The 16,247-nt window shown below is 38.1% G+C and overlaps 1 protein-coding gene across 1 annotated transcript in view; it reads left to right on the forward strand.

Moving 5' to 3' along the window:
- Positions 1-16,247, forward strand: part of dcc (DCC netrin 1 receptor) — a gene marked incomplete at both ends in the record, with an annotated part of 118,758 nt that overhangs the window by 39,810 nt on the left and 62,701 nt on the right. The gene's annotated exons all lie outside the window — the stretch shown is intronic.

The following is a 16,247-nucleotide window of genomic DNA, read 5'->3' on the forward strand; positions in this document are numbered from 1 at the left end:
CAGCCGAGGTTGATGGGAGCAGGATGGGCGGCTCCGCCGGGAATCATGGGACATCTTTAGGAATGCAAATGCTGCTGTCTGAGTGACGGGATGAAATCAGCCGCTGTCACCGCTCTGTTCTGTTCCCCTCGATCTGTCTGTCTCTCTCTCATGCCGCAGCAGTCGTAGCTGTAAACACACCGGTCGTGTTGCTCAATAATTCATGTGCAATAATAGAAAAGCTGCAATTGCTTATTTGTACTTAAACAGGCTTGAGTGCAGCTACAGGAACCCTACACAGTCCTGTGCTTCACTACAAGATGCCTTTTGTGCTGAAATGTCTCATTTGCACATTTATTGTTGTGTGTTTGAGATGTTCCCATCTACAGCTGCTTCACTCCTCCATTACCGGCACTTTGTGAAATCCTGTTATCACTAGAAATACATCAGGCTTTGCTTTAACGCAGCTTCTTTTACCTGTCTGAGTGTGTAATGCAGTAACTAGAGCTATAAACCCGCCCAGATTCTGTTTGAATTTATATTGCGGTGAATTTGTAGTGGTTATGTTTCGTGTTTTTAATAGATGTGAAAGCAAGACTGATGTGTGTGTGTCTGTTCAGTCATTCAGGCCATAAAACACACTCAATATATCTTTCTGAAATTACAGAGCACTAAAATTCCAAAAGACTGTGTCTCATCTTCAGAGTTTGAGTTGAATTTGAAGTGATGCAGAATTCCAATTGGATTTTGAATGTAAGGAAATAGAATTAATGAAATTCATATTGAGCTGTAATTTTTATAGCAAAGCAAGGTTTATGAAGGCTGATTTCACAAAGCCTCCTTTGAAAGGTTAAAAAGACATTTTTAGGTTTATAGGCAATGGATAAATGTTTCAAATTGTTGTTTTTTTCCAAGTTGAAGTACTAAAATAACTAAAAATATGTATACTATAACTAAAATTGAATTAAAAAAAACTATGTAAACATTTAAAAAACTAATAAAAATTACAAAACAGAAAATTGCAAAAACAATTAATGTAAAAAAAATAAAAATAATAATAATTAAAATGAATAACAATAAAATGTATATTAAACAAAAAATATCAAAATTAAAACTAATTTAAAATATTTACAAAAACTAATAGTATATCAATGATACTATATATTGTATAATATGTATAACACACTATAATAATAATTTTTGGAGTTTGTATTTAGTATATTCAGTCATATGTAATACTTTAACCTTCACTGTTTACTTTGAGGGTTAGGGTTAGGATTCATTTCACAATTAATTACTTATAAACGACAAATAACGCATTGAATTAAATTGGAAATTTTAGAACTGTATTTTCTTGTCAAATGTGACCTTTGCTATTTACAACCTAGAGAAGTAATTTCTACAGTGTTTTAGCCACAGACTGGGTGAGTGTTTGTGGATCAGGGTGGAGGAACACTTCATTTCCCAGAATGCATCACCTGTAGAGTTCTCAGGATTGTAGTTCATTAAATTCCTCTTCCTGCGGTTCCAGTTAAGTTCCCTGTGTCTGATTTGGTTCACGCTCACAGCTGGGTTTGTGATTGTGTTTGTTCAGGTCACTGCAGTGTTAACAGTGCTTCGCTTGCCGGAGGGAACCGCTGGTTTTCTGTCCTTCCTCAGACAAGGATTAAAGGCCAACACTTCTGTTTCTGGATGTTTGTAAAAGCGTTGATGTATTTGCAGCATATTCCTGTCAGTTCCTCAGAAACACAGCTGACTGTGACCGTGTGTCCCGATGCTTCATGTTAGCAGTTGCTGATTAAGATGCAAACTGTGTTTTGGTAACAAGGTAACTAGGGTTGGGTATTGTTTGAATTTTATCAATTCCAATTGCGATCCTGATTCTGATAATTGATTTTGATTCTTATTGATTCCCAGTTTGATTGCAATGTGGTTAAAAAAAACAAACATTTAGATATCAAACATATGTGACCCTGGACCACAAAACGTCTTAAGTCGCTGGGGGATATTTGTAGCAATAGCCAAAAATAGATGGTATGGGTCAAAATTAGTGATTTTTCTTTTATGCCAAAAATCATCAGGATATTAAGTAAAGATCATGAAGATTTTTTGTAAATTTCCTACCGCAAACAAATCAAAAATTAATTTTTGATTAGTAATATGCATTGCTAAGAACGTCATTTGGACAACTTTGAAGATGATTTTCTCAATATTTAGATTTTCTCAGATTCCAGATTTTCAAATAGTTGTATCTCAGCCAAATCTCAATTTCTTAAGACTGGTTTTATGGTCCAGGGTCACATATTTATTCTGTCTCTTTTTGCTAAACATTTAATTGCTGCTGAACACCATGAACAAAAATCAGCCGGCTACATAAAAACTGGACTCGATTAAGAGTTGTTTGTGTGCAAAATATAGCGGCATGATTCTGGATAAATTTAGACATTTTTAAATGAATGGAATTTAAATGGAATTTATGAATGGAATGATTCAATGACTCACTCAATATTTACTTATTTCATTACTGGATTAATCAGTGTTTTTAAATAAATAAATCTCTTGAATGAATGATTCAAAGAAAAATACAATTTAACATCCCCTTTTTGCCACCTAAAAAAAAAGATGCACACACTGGAATTGATAGGTTGAATTGAATTTTTAATTTTACAGCAAGTATCCGATTGCTGACCTTAAGTCTCAGATTCTGGAATTGGAATTGGTTTTCAACTCCCAACCCTAATGGTAACTGGTTTCTGTCCAGTCATTAAAACAGTCAACTAGCTAGTATGACCCATCCCAGAGCATCTACCATCTCTGGAGCGTCTTCCCATCAGGAGCGGTGTTTGACATGGGAACACGGATGCTGTGTTTCATATAAATGGATTTGCCGAAGCTGAATTATTCATGGGCGCTCCGCTGACAGACACAATAAGCCGGCGCTGGCGAACGGAAGCAGGCCGAGGATACAGATGCATCCAGATCTGTGTTTGTGTCTGCTTCGTTATGAAGCTGGCTCTAACGAGGAACTGGACTGATAGCGAGCAGATCAGGTGAACTCAGCATCTCTGCTTTACTTTAACAGCAGGATGAATTGGAACAGATTCATCTGTGTTGATTGAACTCTTGATGAGAGCAGACGGGTTATTTATTAGCTGCAGACGTATGTCAGAAAGATCTGTGTGTTATCTGGATATTGTGGTCATTTCTAGGTGATTGAGGTTTGATGTGTCTTATTTCCACAGATATGATAGAAATGGTTCAGCTCCATTAGTTATCAACATCATAATCCAGGTTCAGGTGTGTTGTGGGAAAATGTCCCCATGGATGGGTTTATAGCGTCCCCAGATGTCCCCACAAGTATAGTGATACCACTACATTTTTGACCATGTGGGAACATTTTTTAGGTCCCTATGAGGAAACAAGCTTATAAATCATACAGAATTAAGTTTTCTGATAATCTAAAAATGCCTGTAGTTTTGTGAGGGGTAGGTTAGAGTAAGGGGATAGAAAATACAGTTTGTACAGTAGAAAAATCAATTTAAGCATTTCATTTTAAGCATTAGTCGATTAATAAACCATTTCAATCATAATAATGAGCCTTTAATTCCCTACATAGCCTAATAAGCGCTCATCTGCATGCATAAAGCTTGCCACAGCTCACCAGCCGAAGTAGTTTAATGATTATGAATGTTTCAAGGAAAAACAGCGAGGAGGCTGCATTAATATTTTAATAATTTATTGATAAACTAGTGCTTTCTTTTTTTCAGCGACAGTAGTGATGCACCTGTATGTATGTTTCAAACAGATTACATAATCTGAGAATATTTTTCCATCTGAATTTGTTCATTTGAAAATAGACATTTTGCTCTCAATAGATATATTTTTTGTCTGTATGGCAAATATACAGAGTTTCGGAGTTTCGCGCTCAAGTTCACAAAGGCCAAGACGGCAGAAAGTGCATGTTTGCTTTCATTAATTGTTGTTATTGTGAGTGCACACAAATAAACATAGAGTTTTTACAGATTCACTCCGCACAGACACTTGAAAAGCACACATTTTTCTAGGTTAACATTAGATTGAGCACCACTAGATTTAATCACCATTTCCTATGGAAATAAATTAGTTTTTTTCTGCAACTAAGAAATTTCTGGTCGAGCAAGCCTCTTCTCATCGACTAACAGTTAATCGATTAATAGGGGGAAACCCTACATAATCCACAAGGTTATATTATTTATCATCATCATCAATAATTTTCTACTTTTGTTCTATTACACAATTCCACAATAATTATACATAATTTCACATATTAACCGAAAAAGGTGGGGGTCTCATATTTCGACCAGGAAGCATAAAAGCACGTGCGGTGGAACCGGTGTCAGCTTCTAGGAATGAAGCAACCACCGGCAGGGATGCTGGAAGTATGGCCTAGAGACGCAGCGTCTCGTTCCCTTCAGGTAACCAGGGTTACATACGTAACCTGAGACGTTCCCTTCCAGGAACTCGAACAGTGTCGAAAACGCTAGGGGAACGAGATGCCCACGCCACCAGACTTCCAAGTACCTGCCCTGTGTGTGTATCCCTCAGGAGCACAGCGAGGACGAGAGAAAAAGGGCCATGAGTGGCTAAAGTGGTCGGGCCTGCGTCCCAAAGGCCAACTTTTGAGAAGTGAGTCTTGATCCCCAAGAAGGGGGAGAGCAGAGGACTCGAGGCTATGGAATAGCATCCTGATCCACCACATAGCATAAGCTCTCTGGCCGGAGGCCTCAGCCTCTGGAGGAAACATGTACTAGGGGGTGCCTACCCACTGAGAGGCCACCGAGAAGAAGGCGGTAGGCTGATAAAGCCACCACGTAAACCTTCAGGGTGGAGGGGGTTACCCCTGCGGAGAAACGGGCCTGCAGGAACTTCAGCACTGTACCAATTGGGCAGTTAACTGGGTCGAGCTGGCGGTCTCCGCACCATGAAGGGAAAAGTTTCCACTTCAGGGCGTACAGTTTCCTTGTAGAGGGAGCTCTGGATTGGAGGATGGTCTCAGCAACCTCGGTTGAGAGACCAGAAGCTATGAGCTGTGCCTCCTTAGAGGCCACACCCACAACTTCCATAACTCAGAGAGGGGTGAAAGACCCATGCGTGTGAGAGGAGATCTCTCCTGACGGGAATCTCCCATGGAGAGCCGTCGAGAAGAGAAATCAGGTCCGAAAACCATACTCGGCCCAGCCAGAACGGTACTACCAGTAGTAGACTGACCTCGTCCCGGCGCACTCTCGCCAGAACTCCCGGGAGCACAGCGATCGGGGAAAGGCATACAGACGAAGCCTCGGCCAAGTCAGTACCATAGCATCCAGCCCCAGTGGATCTGGATGAGTCAGAGAGAACCAGAGGGGACATTGCGATGTGAGTTGCAAAGAGGTCCACCTGTGCCTGGCCAAACACTCTCCATATCTGCTTCACCACCTCAGGGTGAAGCATCCATTCCCCAGGCCTCGGCCCCTGTCTCAACAGGATGTCTGCTCCCATATTGAGATACCCAGGAATGTAGACGGCTCTCAGCGAGCGAAGTCTGCCCTGGGACCACACAAAGATCTTGTGCGCCAGCTTGAACAAAGGGCGCGAATGCAGACCTCCCTGGTGGTTGATGTAAGACCCGTCCACCAGATCCGTGTTGCGATCCCCGCGATCTCGGGGAAAAGCACAATCAGCCCCATTTCTTAGAGCTGACGGTGCGAATATAATGATGTCGTCATTCAAAATATGCTTGTGCAAACACCACAGCTTTACAAAGCTCATCGACGTCCTTCACGTCCACCTCCTCAGAGAAAGACAGGCGGAGCGTCGAGCCCTCTCTCTGGGGGGAAGAACCGCGGGGCAGGCTTCCGATCCCAGAGAGCGGGCGCTGAATCTGATGGGAAAGAAATAAGATAGGGGCTCGCCCATCTTCATTCCCTCCACCTGATCCATGTGCGATTCCCACGAGCACAGCCGCCGCTCCGCCTTTTTTTCTTTATCTTGGGCTGAAGTGGGACCGGCACCGCAAGGAACGTTAGTGAAAGCTCACTCCTCAAAGAGAGCCTTCCGAGAGCAAGCATACGCTGTGACAAACGCTCACAAAGCTCCCTCGAGAGCTGACTCTGCGTGACCACACACGCAGAGTCAGACCACACATGGACTCAAGCAGACCACACATGGACCGTGTGTATTCCCAGCAGTGATGTAACGTTTGCAGGGAGGAACATACAGCCTGTAATGCGATCTGCTCTCGCCCGAGTGCTTGCACACATTGTGGAGCTTATTTCAAGTGGTTGTAAGGGACAAACAACACTAAATAAGACTCACAACACAGATTGACACACACACACACAGAGTAGCGGTTGCTGAATGACAAAAAGCTGACGGTTCCACCGCACGTGCTTTTATGCTTCCTGGTTGATTACGTCACCCGCCCGTGACGTCTCGCCCGTCCATTGGACAGATTACACGTGATTCAGAGCGCGGTCATGCTGAAGGCGTTCACCTAGCGCTTCGACGCAGCTAGAGTTCCTGGAAGGGAACTATGGTGTTTGAGGCTCACGGTATGTCATTTCCATTCACAGAACTGTTATTATTTAACTATGCCAAGGTAAAGACAGTTTTTCATTCTATGCCACCTTTAAAGAGCAGTGTTATTTTACTGTCACTCAGATAGTATTATAGTTATCTATAAATATTCTAAATTAGTTTTTTAATTAGTTTTAAATGTTTTCGCATTTTCAAATTAATTTTAACATTTTAGTAATTTTGTCATTTTTATTAGATTTTAATAGTGTATATGAAATTGTATTTCAGTTTGTTATTTTAGTACATTAAGTTAAACTAAATGTAAATGAGACATTTTTTCAAGATTCCTTGGAAATATATATTTCCTTGACATTTTAAAGTATTAGTAATTTCATTATGTTTTTGTCCTTTTTTATCAGTTGTAAATTTTCATAAATTTTAGTTTTTGCAGGTATTTATTTAGTTAATTTGTTTATCTAGTTTTTTAGTTGTTTTAGTACTTCTGGTTAAACTAAACTAAACTAAAAATGTTGCACTGCCAGCTAGCTGAAATAAGTGTAATTTCTTTTAGTTAATATTTATTTTATCTACTAATTTTTTTAGGTTAGGTTTTTTACATTTAAAAACACACTTATTTTTTCTTTTTCTTTTAAGTTCTGAGGTTTCAAAGATTTTTGGAGTACATTTTTACAAGAAAATACTATTTCAGTGTCGAAATTGCAATTTGTAATTGTGAAATTTGCTTACAATTTCTCAGTGAAAGTAGTTTTACACCAAATTCTAGTTCTGATTTTCTTCTTTCTTCTCAAATCAGTCATTTACTGTATTTGAATTAGTTTTTTCCATGTTGCTCTATTAAAATTATAGTATGATCCGTCTAAAACACGGTGATTGGTCACTTGACCTGTCAATCAGGCGGTCTTTGTCTGGGTGGGTGGGTCTGGTCCTGAATCAGCTGTGAACTGGACTGGACTGTTTTTCACACTGACAGGATCTTCAGCGGATCTCACAGTCATTTGAGGCTTGTTTTTCTTTCTCATTGAGCATCAGTCACGCCGCTCCTCATGATGGGCTTTTCTGTCAGCTTTGACAAAATAAGCGCAGTCATGCTTTAGGACGCTTCAGTCCTGCGCTGACAGAGGCTGACTGACTGCAGGGTTTGGACGTGATGGTTTAGAGACACGCTTCCGCATGTCAAACACAAACACCGCTGTGAGGAGTTTCAGCCTGATATCATTATCAGTCGTCACGCAGTGGTTCTCTGTGAATCACTCGTCACCTGTGGAAGCTATGCTGAGCGTTTTTGAAGGAAAGAATGTAAAATGAAAATAGTTTATTATGATCAGAGCAGAAGGACGGGTGAACCTGCTAACCAGTGCATGAGTTAACCCATACAGTTAATGACTAAACAGGTTAAACTGAAGCCGAGTGAGCGACAGGTCAAGCAATCCTTGATTTGAGCATTCAGATGTCTGAAATATTTACAGTGGTGGATAAAAATATTAGAAAACTAGTATTTCCACCAGCTAAAAATGGTTTTAAGTCAGTTATTTCTATCTTTTTCTGAGGTGTGTCACTAAGAAATATCAGTTTATATTTCCAAATAAATTTTGCCATTAATTGCAATAATCCAGTCTTTGTTTGTGTTACTGACTTGCACCCAGGTACATTTTTGCAAGCATTGCAATAATCAAGAAGTGAAGAAATAAAAACATGAATTACTTTCTCCAGATCACTGAAAGATAAGACAGAGTTGAGTTTAGCAATATTTCACAGTTGAAAGAAACTATTCTTTTCAAATGAATTAATTTGTGTGTCAAACTTGAACTCTGTGTCAAAAATAAATCCCAAATTCTTAACATAAGAATGCAAATTGGATGACAAAGGACCTAGACTTGTTGCTATATTTTTGCAGTTATATTTATATAGGTTTCTTTTTTCTCATTTAACTGAATAAAGTTAGTATCCATCCAGGATTTTACGTCTTTTAAACATTCAAACAGTGATTTAACATGTATGATCTTCAGACTTTATAGGCAAATACATCTAGGTGTCATCAGCACAAAAAGTGCTAAGAAATACTATATTTCTTAAAAATAGAACTAAGAGGAAGCATAAATAATGAAAATAGCACTGGTCCCAAAATGGAACCTTGAGGGACACCACAGGCAATATAAGCTACTGATGATGAAAAGCTTCCAATTTTAAGAGAAAAGGTTCTATTTTCAATTATGACTGTATGTCTTACTTCTGGCTTCATATCTTACAATTATTGCAATTATGACTTCGTATCTTGTAATTATAACTTTATATCTCACAATATTGCAGATCTGATGTAATTTGAACTTTCTATCTCGCAATTATTACTTTATGTCTTCATATCTAACAGTATCATAATTTTGATGCAATTCTTTTATATCTCACAATTATGACTATATTGCCATTGTGACTTTTTTTTCTCAGAATTCTGATTATATCTTGCAATTGAAAGTTTATCTCACAATTTCAACTTTTTTCTCAGAATTGTGACTTTAAATCTCTAATTCTGAATTGTGAGATAATAAGCTCCGATTTGCAAAAAGTCACAGTTTTATCCAATTGCGGAAACAAGCTTTCCTATCTTTGTGTTTTTCTGAGCTGAACCTGTATTCTGTTCTGTGTGATTCCAAATGCGGTGTTGATCTGTGCGTGGGTTCAGAGGTCTTTTTGATGGTACAATGGAAAAACGAAAGCTTTGTGTCATAGGCATCAGTCACAGCCGTGTTCACGCTCCACTGGATCTTTCAATCAGACGCTCATCCGATTATCTGCATGCTTGAGCTGCCAAATGATTATTATTGTGTAAATTAGAGCCGGTGTGATTCGTTCCTTCTCTCTGTCTGTCGATCTCTCTGACTGACGAGGCTCTGAAATGAGTCGTCTCATAAGAGTAATGAAGGAGTGCACCGATGGCCAGATTAGAGTGCTGCGATCCATCGCTGAAACACATACAGATGTTTGAGATGATGAACACTAAACAAGCATTCACATTCGTCTGGAACTAACTAGGGCTCTGTAACCTGCTAACTAACTGTCAGGTCATATTTTAACCTCATCGGAAGCGCTTGTCTTAAATCAGACGTTACCTTATATTACCGATTAAATTCATCAGTGTGCTTGACTGTAGATAGATTGTGGAAATGAAAGCTTCTGGAGTCGTATGTATGAGCGTGTAGAGTCAATTCAACGTCACCTGGTGATGATTTTCACATTATTTGTAGCTCAGTATTTATGTATGATCTTTAAAATTATGTAAATTGATTGTAGTAAATGTCAACCATGACAGACGTGTCACAATTCCATCAAACCATCACAGATATTAAACATCAAACTGATTCTAGTCTAGACACTCTAGTATTATACAGTATATTGTATTATTATTTTTATTTGTATTTTTTGAGTAATTGTATAGGTGTTTATAACAGTATTATTTGTATATCAAAGCAGCTTAACAGATATTAATAATGTTGATATTTGTATAAAATATTTTATAATGTGGATTATGGCTGGTGATATTGATGGTTCAATATTCAATATATATTAGTGATCATTTTGAAAAAAAAGTGAAAACCTGTTAAAAACAACCTGATGATTTAAGTAGACTTTTACTCTACTTAGTTTTGCATAATATATTACTTTTGTATTATATAACTTTGTATTTAATACGTTGGTATAATTCTGTATTTTCTCAAAATCTCAAAAAAATATCATTTTTATTTTTACAACATGCATTGTTTCAAAATGGCTTCACGGAAATTAATAATCTTAATGTTTCTATAAAATATAATAATATATAATAAGTGTAATAATAATAATAAGTGTACAGTAAAATACAATAAAAATCTAGCCTGTGAAGTGAAAAACTGTGGTACACATGCCTTGATGATTTAACTAGACTTGTTTTATTTTGTATATTATATATTAATTGTATATTATATACTTTACATTTGATATGATTGTATAATTGTCTATTATTTCATTTATTACTATCAAGTCACATAAATATATAATTTTAAAATATATAATTCTACTGTTTCTAACATCCATTCCATTCTTATAGTCACTTTAATTTGGAGAAATAAAACATCAACCAGATGAGATTACTATCAGTATGCATGACTTTATTCATCTATATGTTACAGTTTGATAATGTATAATACTTATCATTGGATATTAGTCATTGATGTTGAAGATTATGAATCTGTAATGTTTTGCTTTCCATTTAACATTTAGGAGTTATGAATATGTGTGCAATATATATGTGTCATCAGCTCCAGTAGATGCATGAGATGTTTCATGTCTCTGATGGTTTGATGGGATTGTAATGGGTCTGTCACACGCTTGAGAAAGCGATCCGTGCTCCAGAGGAAGAACAGAAGCACTGACTCTTCTGTATTCATCTTCTGTTATCTGGAGGCGCTCTGAAGTCCAGGAGCATTCGATCTGAACGATGGATCTCCAGCTCTCTAATGACCGTCCCATTATTAATGGAGCACCAGCACACCTTTATAAAGCCGCGGGCCAGTGTTTGTGCTCGCGCTCGGGACGGAGAAGGAAATATTGTCCATCTCACACTAATGTTCCTCCGCTGTCCGCTTTATAACAGAGAGACAGAAACGCTTCAGAAACCCAGCCTGCGTTTGATGGAATATTTCAGCAGGAAGACGGATGTCCGGGACGGGACGCACTAAATTGGAAAGAGAATAGATTGAGTCTGAGATTGAAAGTGCTGCAGTTTCACCGTACAAAACAAACGAGACGGCACTGCGAGTGTCACCTCCAGTTTACACACATTCACATTATAAACACAACCTCATGCAGGATTTACTCTCAAACCATCTTCACTCAGAAACCGCCAGCAAATTCCTCAAATAATTACAAAGAAACAGCAATTAATACTTTGAAGCGAACATGAAATGCTAAAGTAAAAAGGCTGAAATACAATTTTCTAAATAAAATAATAAATAATAATCAAAAAAATATTCCAATAATCATTTTTACAACTTAAAAAAATATTATTTATTTATTTGTTTGTTTTTATTATTTTAACTTTTTTTCTTTTCCTTTTCTTTTTTTCAGTTGTGCTGCAAGTGACACTTTCAAGATGTTGCTTGAAATCCATTTTTTGTCTGATATTCGCTTGATCTTGCGGATCAGCAGATGGATCTGTTACATACTCAATGTAATAAAAAATATTTTGGTTTTCATTGGAAAACATAAGATTATAACATGATAAAGAGGTCACGTCTACATAGTATTTTCTTTTAACACTTCAATAATCTTTATTTTATTTACAATTTTGAAACGTCATGTTTTAAAAAAAATACTTTTAGTGTGATAAACATGCCTTGATGATTTTTACTTAGTGTGTGTGTGTGCGCGTGAGCGTGAGCGTGCGTGTGTGTTTGAGTGTGTGTGTGAGTGTGTGTGTGTGTGTGTGAGTGTGAGTGTGTGTGTGTGTGTGCGTGTGCGTTTGAGTGTGTGTGTGTGCGTGTGTGCGTGTGTGTGTGTGTGTGAGATGAAGCAGAGGCCTTCACTGAGACGAGTGTGAGCGTCTGCATTGTGTTCATCGGTGTGTGGTGAGCGTCTCGATGGAATCAGGGTCGTGAAGGTCGTTTTTAAGTGAAATCAATTGAAGCTGTTTTTGATGTTCAGTTTTCAGTCTTACAGTGTTTAAAACGCAGGTCAAGGTGAGATTTGATCTGTACAGCTCACTTCAGATAAACAAACACGCTTTATTATTTCATAAAGATCATAGAGCGGAATGATTGACTGTTATATCGCCAGTGATTCATCTAAACATGCATTACATTCATCTTCTTACTCTAATATCTATGTACGCTTTCAGGGTGTTTTTAATGGATATTTCCAGCTCAGAGTCTGATTATTCAGAAACTATTGAACAGTGATGAAATGCAAAGGAAAAGAGTTTGGATCTGGAGGCTTTCATCTGATCAATCTAAATATATTTTTTAAAATAATTATGCTGCATTAAAATACAAACAAGCAATTACCATGAGCTATAAGCAATTAAAACATTACAATTAAATTATTTACCACTTCAGTAGTAGATTAAACACATGATTTATTATTTATTAGAGATCATAGAGCATAATTATTGTTGGCTTTTAATGTAAAAATAACCGATTCATCTAAACATTCATCTGCAAATATGCACTGATCTTTTGCAATATCTATGTATATTTTATATTTTAAACACTGTTTTTAATCGGTTTACTCTTACTGTCATTGTCTCATTGACTTATTATAATCATCCCTATTTTGTATTTTAAGGGCAATTTGAAGTAGTTGTGGGCTTTAAACTAAATATGTTTGGTGATACAGTGAGTTTGGATCTGAATTTGATCTTGCTTTAATTGCTTAAATTGCCTTGATGAACTTGTTTTATGAATGTTAAAAGTCAGTCTCTGTTTGAGCTTGAGTTGGTTATAGTTCAAGAGAGCTTGAAATGTTGAGTTTGATGAGGAGTTTTAATTAAAACTGAAGTACGTAGAAGCAGCAGTCGTTCATCTGTCAGTGTGTGTGTGTGTGTGTGCGCGTGCGTGTGTGTGTGTGTGTGTGTGTGCGTGTGTGTGTGCGTGTGTGTGTGTGTGTGTGTGTGTGTTTCTTCAGTGTTTTCTGTGAGCAGGTGAATGATCTGATGTGTGTCTGTCAGCTCTCTCCATCTTCATGATGTTTCTCAGTGTGTCTGTTCTTTCATGCTGGATCTCACCAGATCACATCAGGATAAACCAAACACCGGTGTACAGTAGACACGTCACATTCTGAGTGACATTCAGGTACAGTCAGGTCCATAAATATTGGGACATCAACACAATTCTAACATTTTTGGCTCTATACACCACCACAATGGATTTCAAATGAAACGAACAAGATGTGCTTTAACTGCAGACTGTCAGCTTTAATTTGAGGGTATTTACATCCAAATCAGGTGAACGGTGTAGGAATTACAACAGTTTGCATATGTGCCTCCCACTTGTTAAGGGACCAAAAGTAATGGGACAATTGGCTTCTCAGCTGTTCCATGGCCAGGTGTGTGTTATTCCCTCATTATCCCAATTACAATGAGCAGATAAAAGGTCCAGAGTTCATTTCAAGTGTGCTATTTGCATTTGGAATCTGTTGCTGTCAACTGTCAAGATGAGATCCAAAGAGCTGTCACTATCAGTGAAGCAAGCCATCATTAGGCTGAAAAAACAAAACAAACCCATCAGAGAGATAGCAAAAACATTAGGCGTGGCCAAAACAACTGTTTGGAACATTCTTAAAAAGAAGGAACGCACCGGTGAGCTCAGCAACACCAAAAGACCCGGAAGACCACGGAAAACAACTGCGGTGGATGACCGAAGAATTCTTTCCTTGGTGAAGAAAACACCCTTCACAACAGTTGGCCAGATCAAGAACACTCTCCAGGAGGTAGGTGTATGTGTGTCAAAGTCAACAATCAAGAGAAGACTTCACCAGAGGGAATACAGAGGGTTCACCACAAGATGTAAACCATTGGTGAGCCTCAAAAACAGGAAGGCCAGATTAGAGTTTGCCAAACGACATCTAAAAAAGCCTTCACAGTTCTGGAACAACATCCTATGGACAGATGAGACCAAGATCAACTTGTACCAGAGTGATGGGAAGAGAAGAGTATGGAGAAGGAAAGGAACTGCTCATGATCCTAAGCATACCACCTCATCAGTGAAGCATGGTGGTGGTAGTGTCATGGCGTGGGCATGTATGGCTGCCAGTGGAACTGGTTCTCTTGTATTTATTGATGATGTGACTGCTGACAAAAGCAGCAGGATGAATTCTGAAGTGTTTCGGGCAATATTATCTGCTCATATTCAGCCAAATGCTTCAGAACTCACTGGACGGCGCTTCACAGTGCAGATGGACAATGACCCAAAGCATACTGCAAAAGCAACCAAAGAGTTTTGAAGGGAAAGAAGTGGACTGTTATGCAATGGCCAAGTCAATCACCTGACCTGAATCCGACTGAGCATGCATTTCAAAGTTGAACCCTGAGGGACACCACATGTAACAGGCTCTACAGAAGAAGAATGCTTCCCTATATTTACTGAGAATCTTCTGTTGGACAGAAAGGATACATTTGACCAATTCAAGATGGTATTTTATTTTATTTTGATTGAAGAAGCATTCTCTTTACATTCGTTATGAACCATTTGGTTAAAGGAAGTTCTATTCCAAGCACACATGAAGTTCAGCATGGTCTAAATATTAAACAAATTAATCTGTTAAATGTCTTTGCAGAAAATCCTATATGTTCAGAATTTATATAAAGTAAGAAAAATTACATTATCAGTAGCTCTTACTGTGTGTATTATCCACCATCATACAGAGAGACGTCCACCATACTGTTACTTCGTTATGGAGAAAAACATTATTTTCTAGTAAAATATCCTGTTTCATTCACAAATCTGTAACATAATGTTCAATGCCTGTTAAGAAATTAATATTATTCATTAAGGATGCATTAAATTATTCATAAGTGACAGTACAGACATGTATAATGTTACAAAAGATTTATGTGTCAAATAAACACTGTTCTTTTTTACTTTCTATTCATCTGTGAATCCTGAAAAATAAAATGTATCAGTTTCCACAAAAATATTGTGCAGCACAACTGTGTTCAACATTGATAATAATCAGAAATGTTTGTTGAGCAGTAAATCAGTATATTATTATGATTTCTGAAGATCATGTGACACTGAAGACTGGAGTAATGATGCTGAAAATACAACTTTGATTTACTGTATCTTTGATCAAATAAATGAAGCCTTTATGAGCAGAATAGACTTCTTTCAAAAACATTAAAAAAATTGTAATAATGTCAAATGTTTGACCAGTAGTGTATTAAGCTGATAGTAATGAGGAGTCGTGCGGTTTTTCAGCAGCATGTGTGAGTTTGGCTTCAGTCAAGTGTTTAATCTGAGTGTGTGAGGAAACATCGCTTCTGTTTATCACTACAACACCCACTGTGTGTGTGTGTGTGTGTGTGTGTGTGTGAGAGAGAGTGTGTGTGTGTGTGTGTGTGTGTGTGTGTGAGAGAGAGTGTGTGTGTGTGTGTGTGTGTGTGTGTGTGTGTGTGCACCTGGTATTCATCACGTCCTGGGGACCAAATGTCCCCACAAGGATAGTAATACCAGTAAATCTTAATCTTGTGGGGACATTTTTTGGTCCCCATGAGGAAACAAGCTTATAAATCATACAGCATAAAGTTTTTTGAAAATCTAAAAATGCAGCATGTTTCCTGTGAGGGCTAAGTTTAGGTGTAGGGTTGGTGTAGGGCAATAGCACATACAGATTGTACAGTATAAAAACCATTACGCCTATGGGATGTCCCCATAAAACATGGAAACCCAACATGTGTGTGTGTGTGTGTGTGTGTGTGTGTGTGTGTGTGTGTGTGTGTGTTTGAGTGTGAATGTGTCGTGTGATATTGAGAGAATCTCATCAGGACTGTGAAATCACTATCAACACACACACCTACACTCACACACACACACACACACACACACACACACACACACACACACAGAGATTCACGGCTCCAGACTGAGATGAATCTAGATTTCAAATGACAGAATTCATGTGTATCTCATCCCGGTCTGGATCTGATGCTGTTGTGGTCTGTCTGTGATCTCACCGAACGCTCGCTGTCA

Source organism: Barbus barbus, assembly GCF_936440315.1.
Source record: "Barbus barbus genome assembly, chromosome: 6".
In the NCBI taxonomy this organism is placed as follows: domain Eukaryota; kingdom Metazoa; phylum Chordata; class Actinopteri; order Cypriniformes; family Cyprinidae; genus Barbus; species Barbus barbus.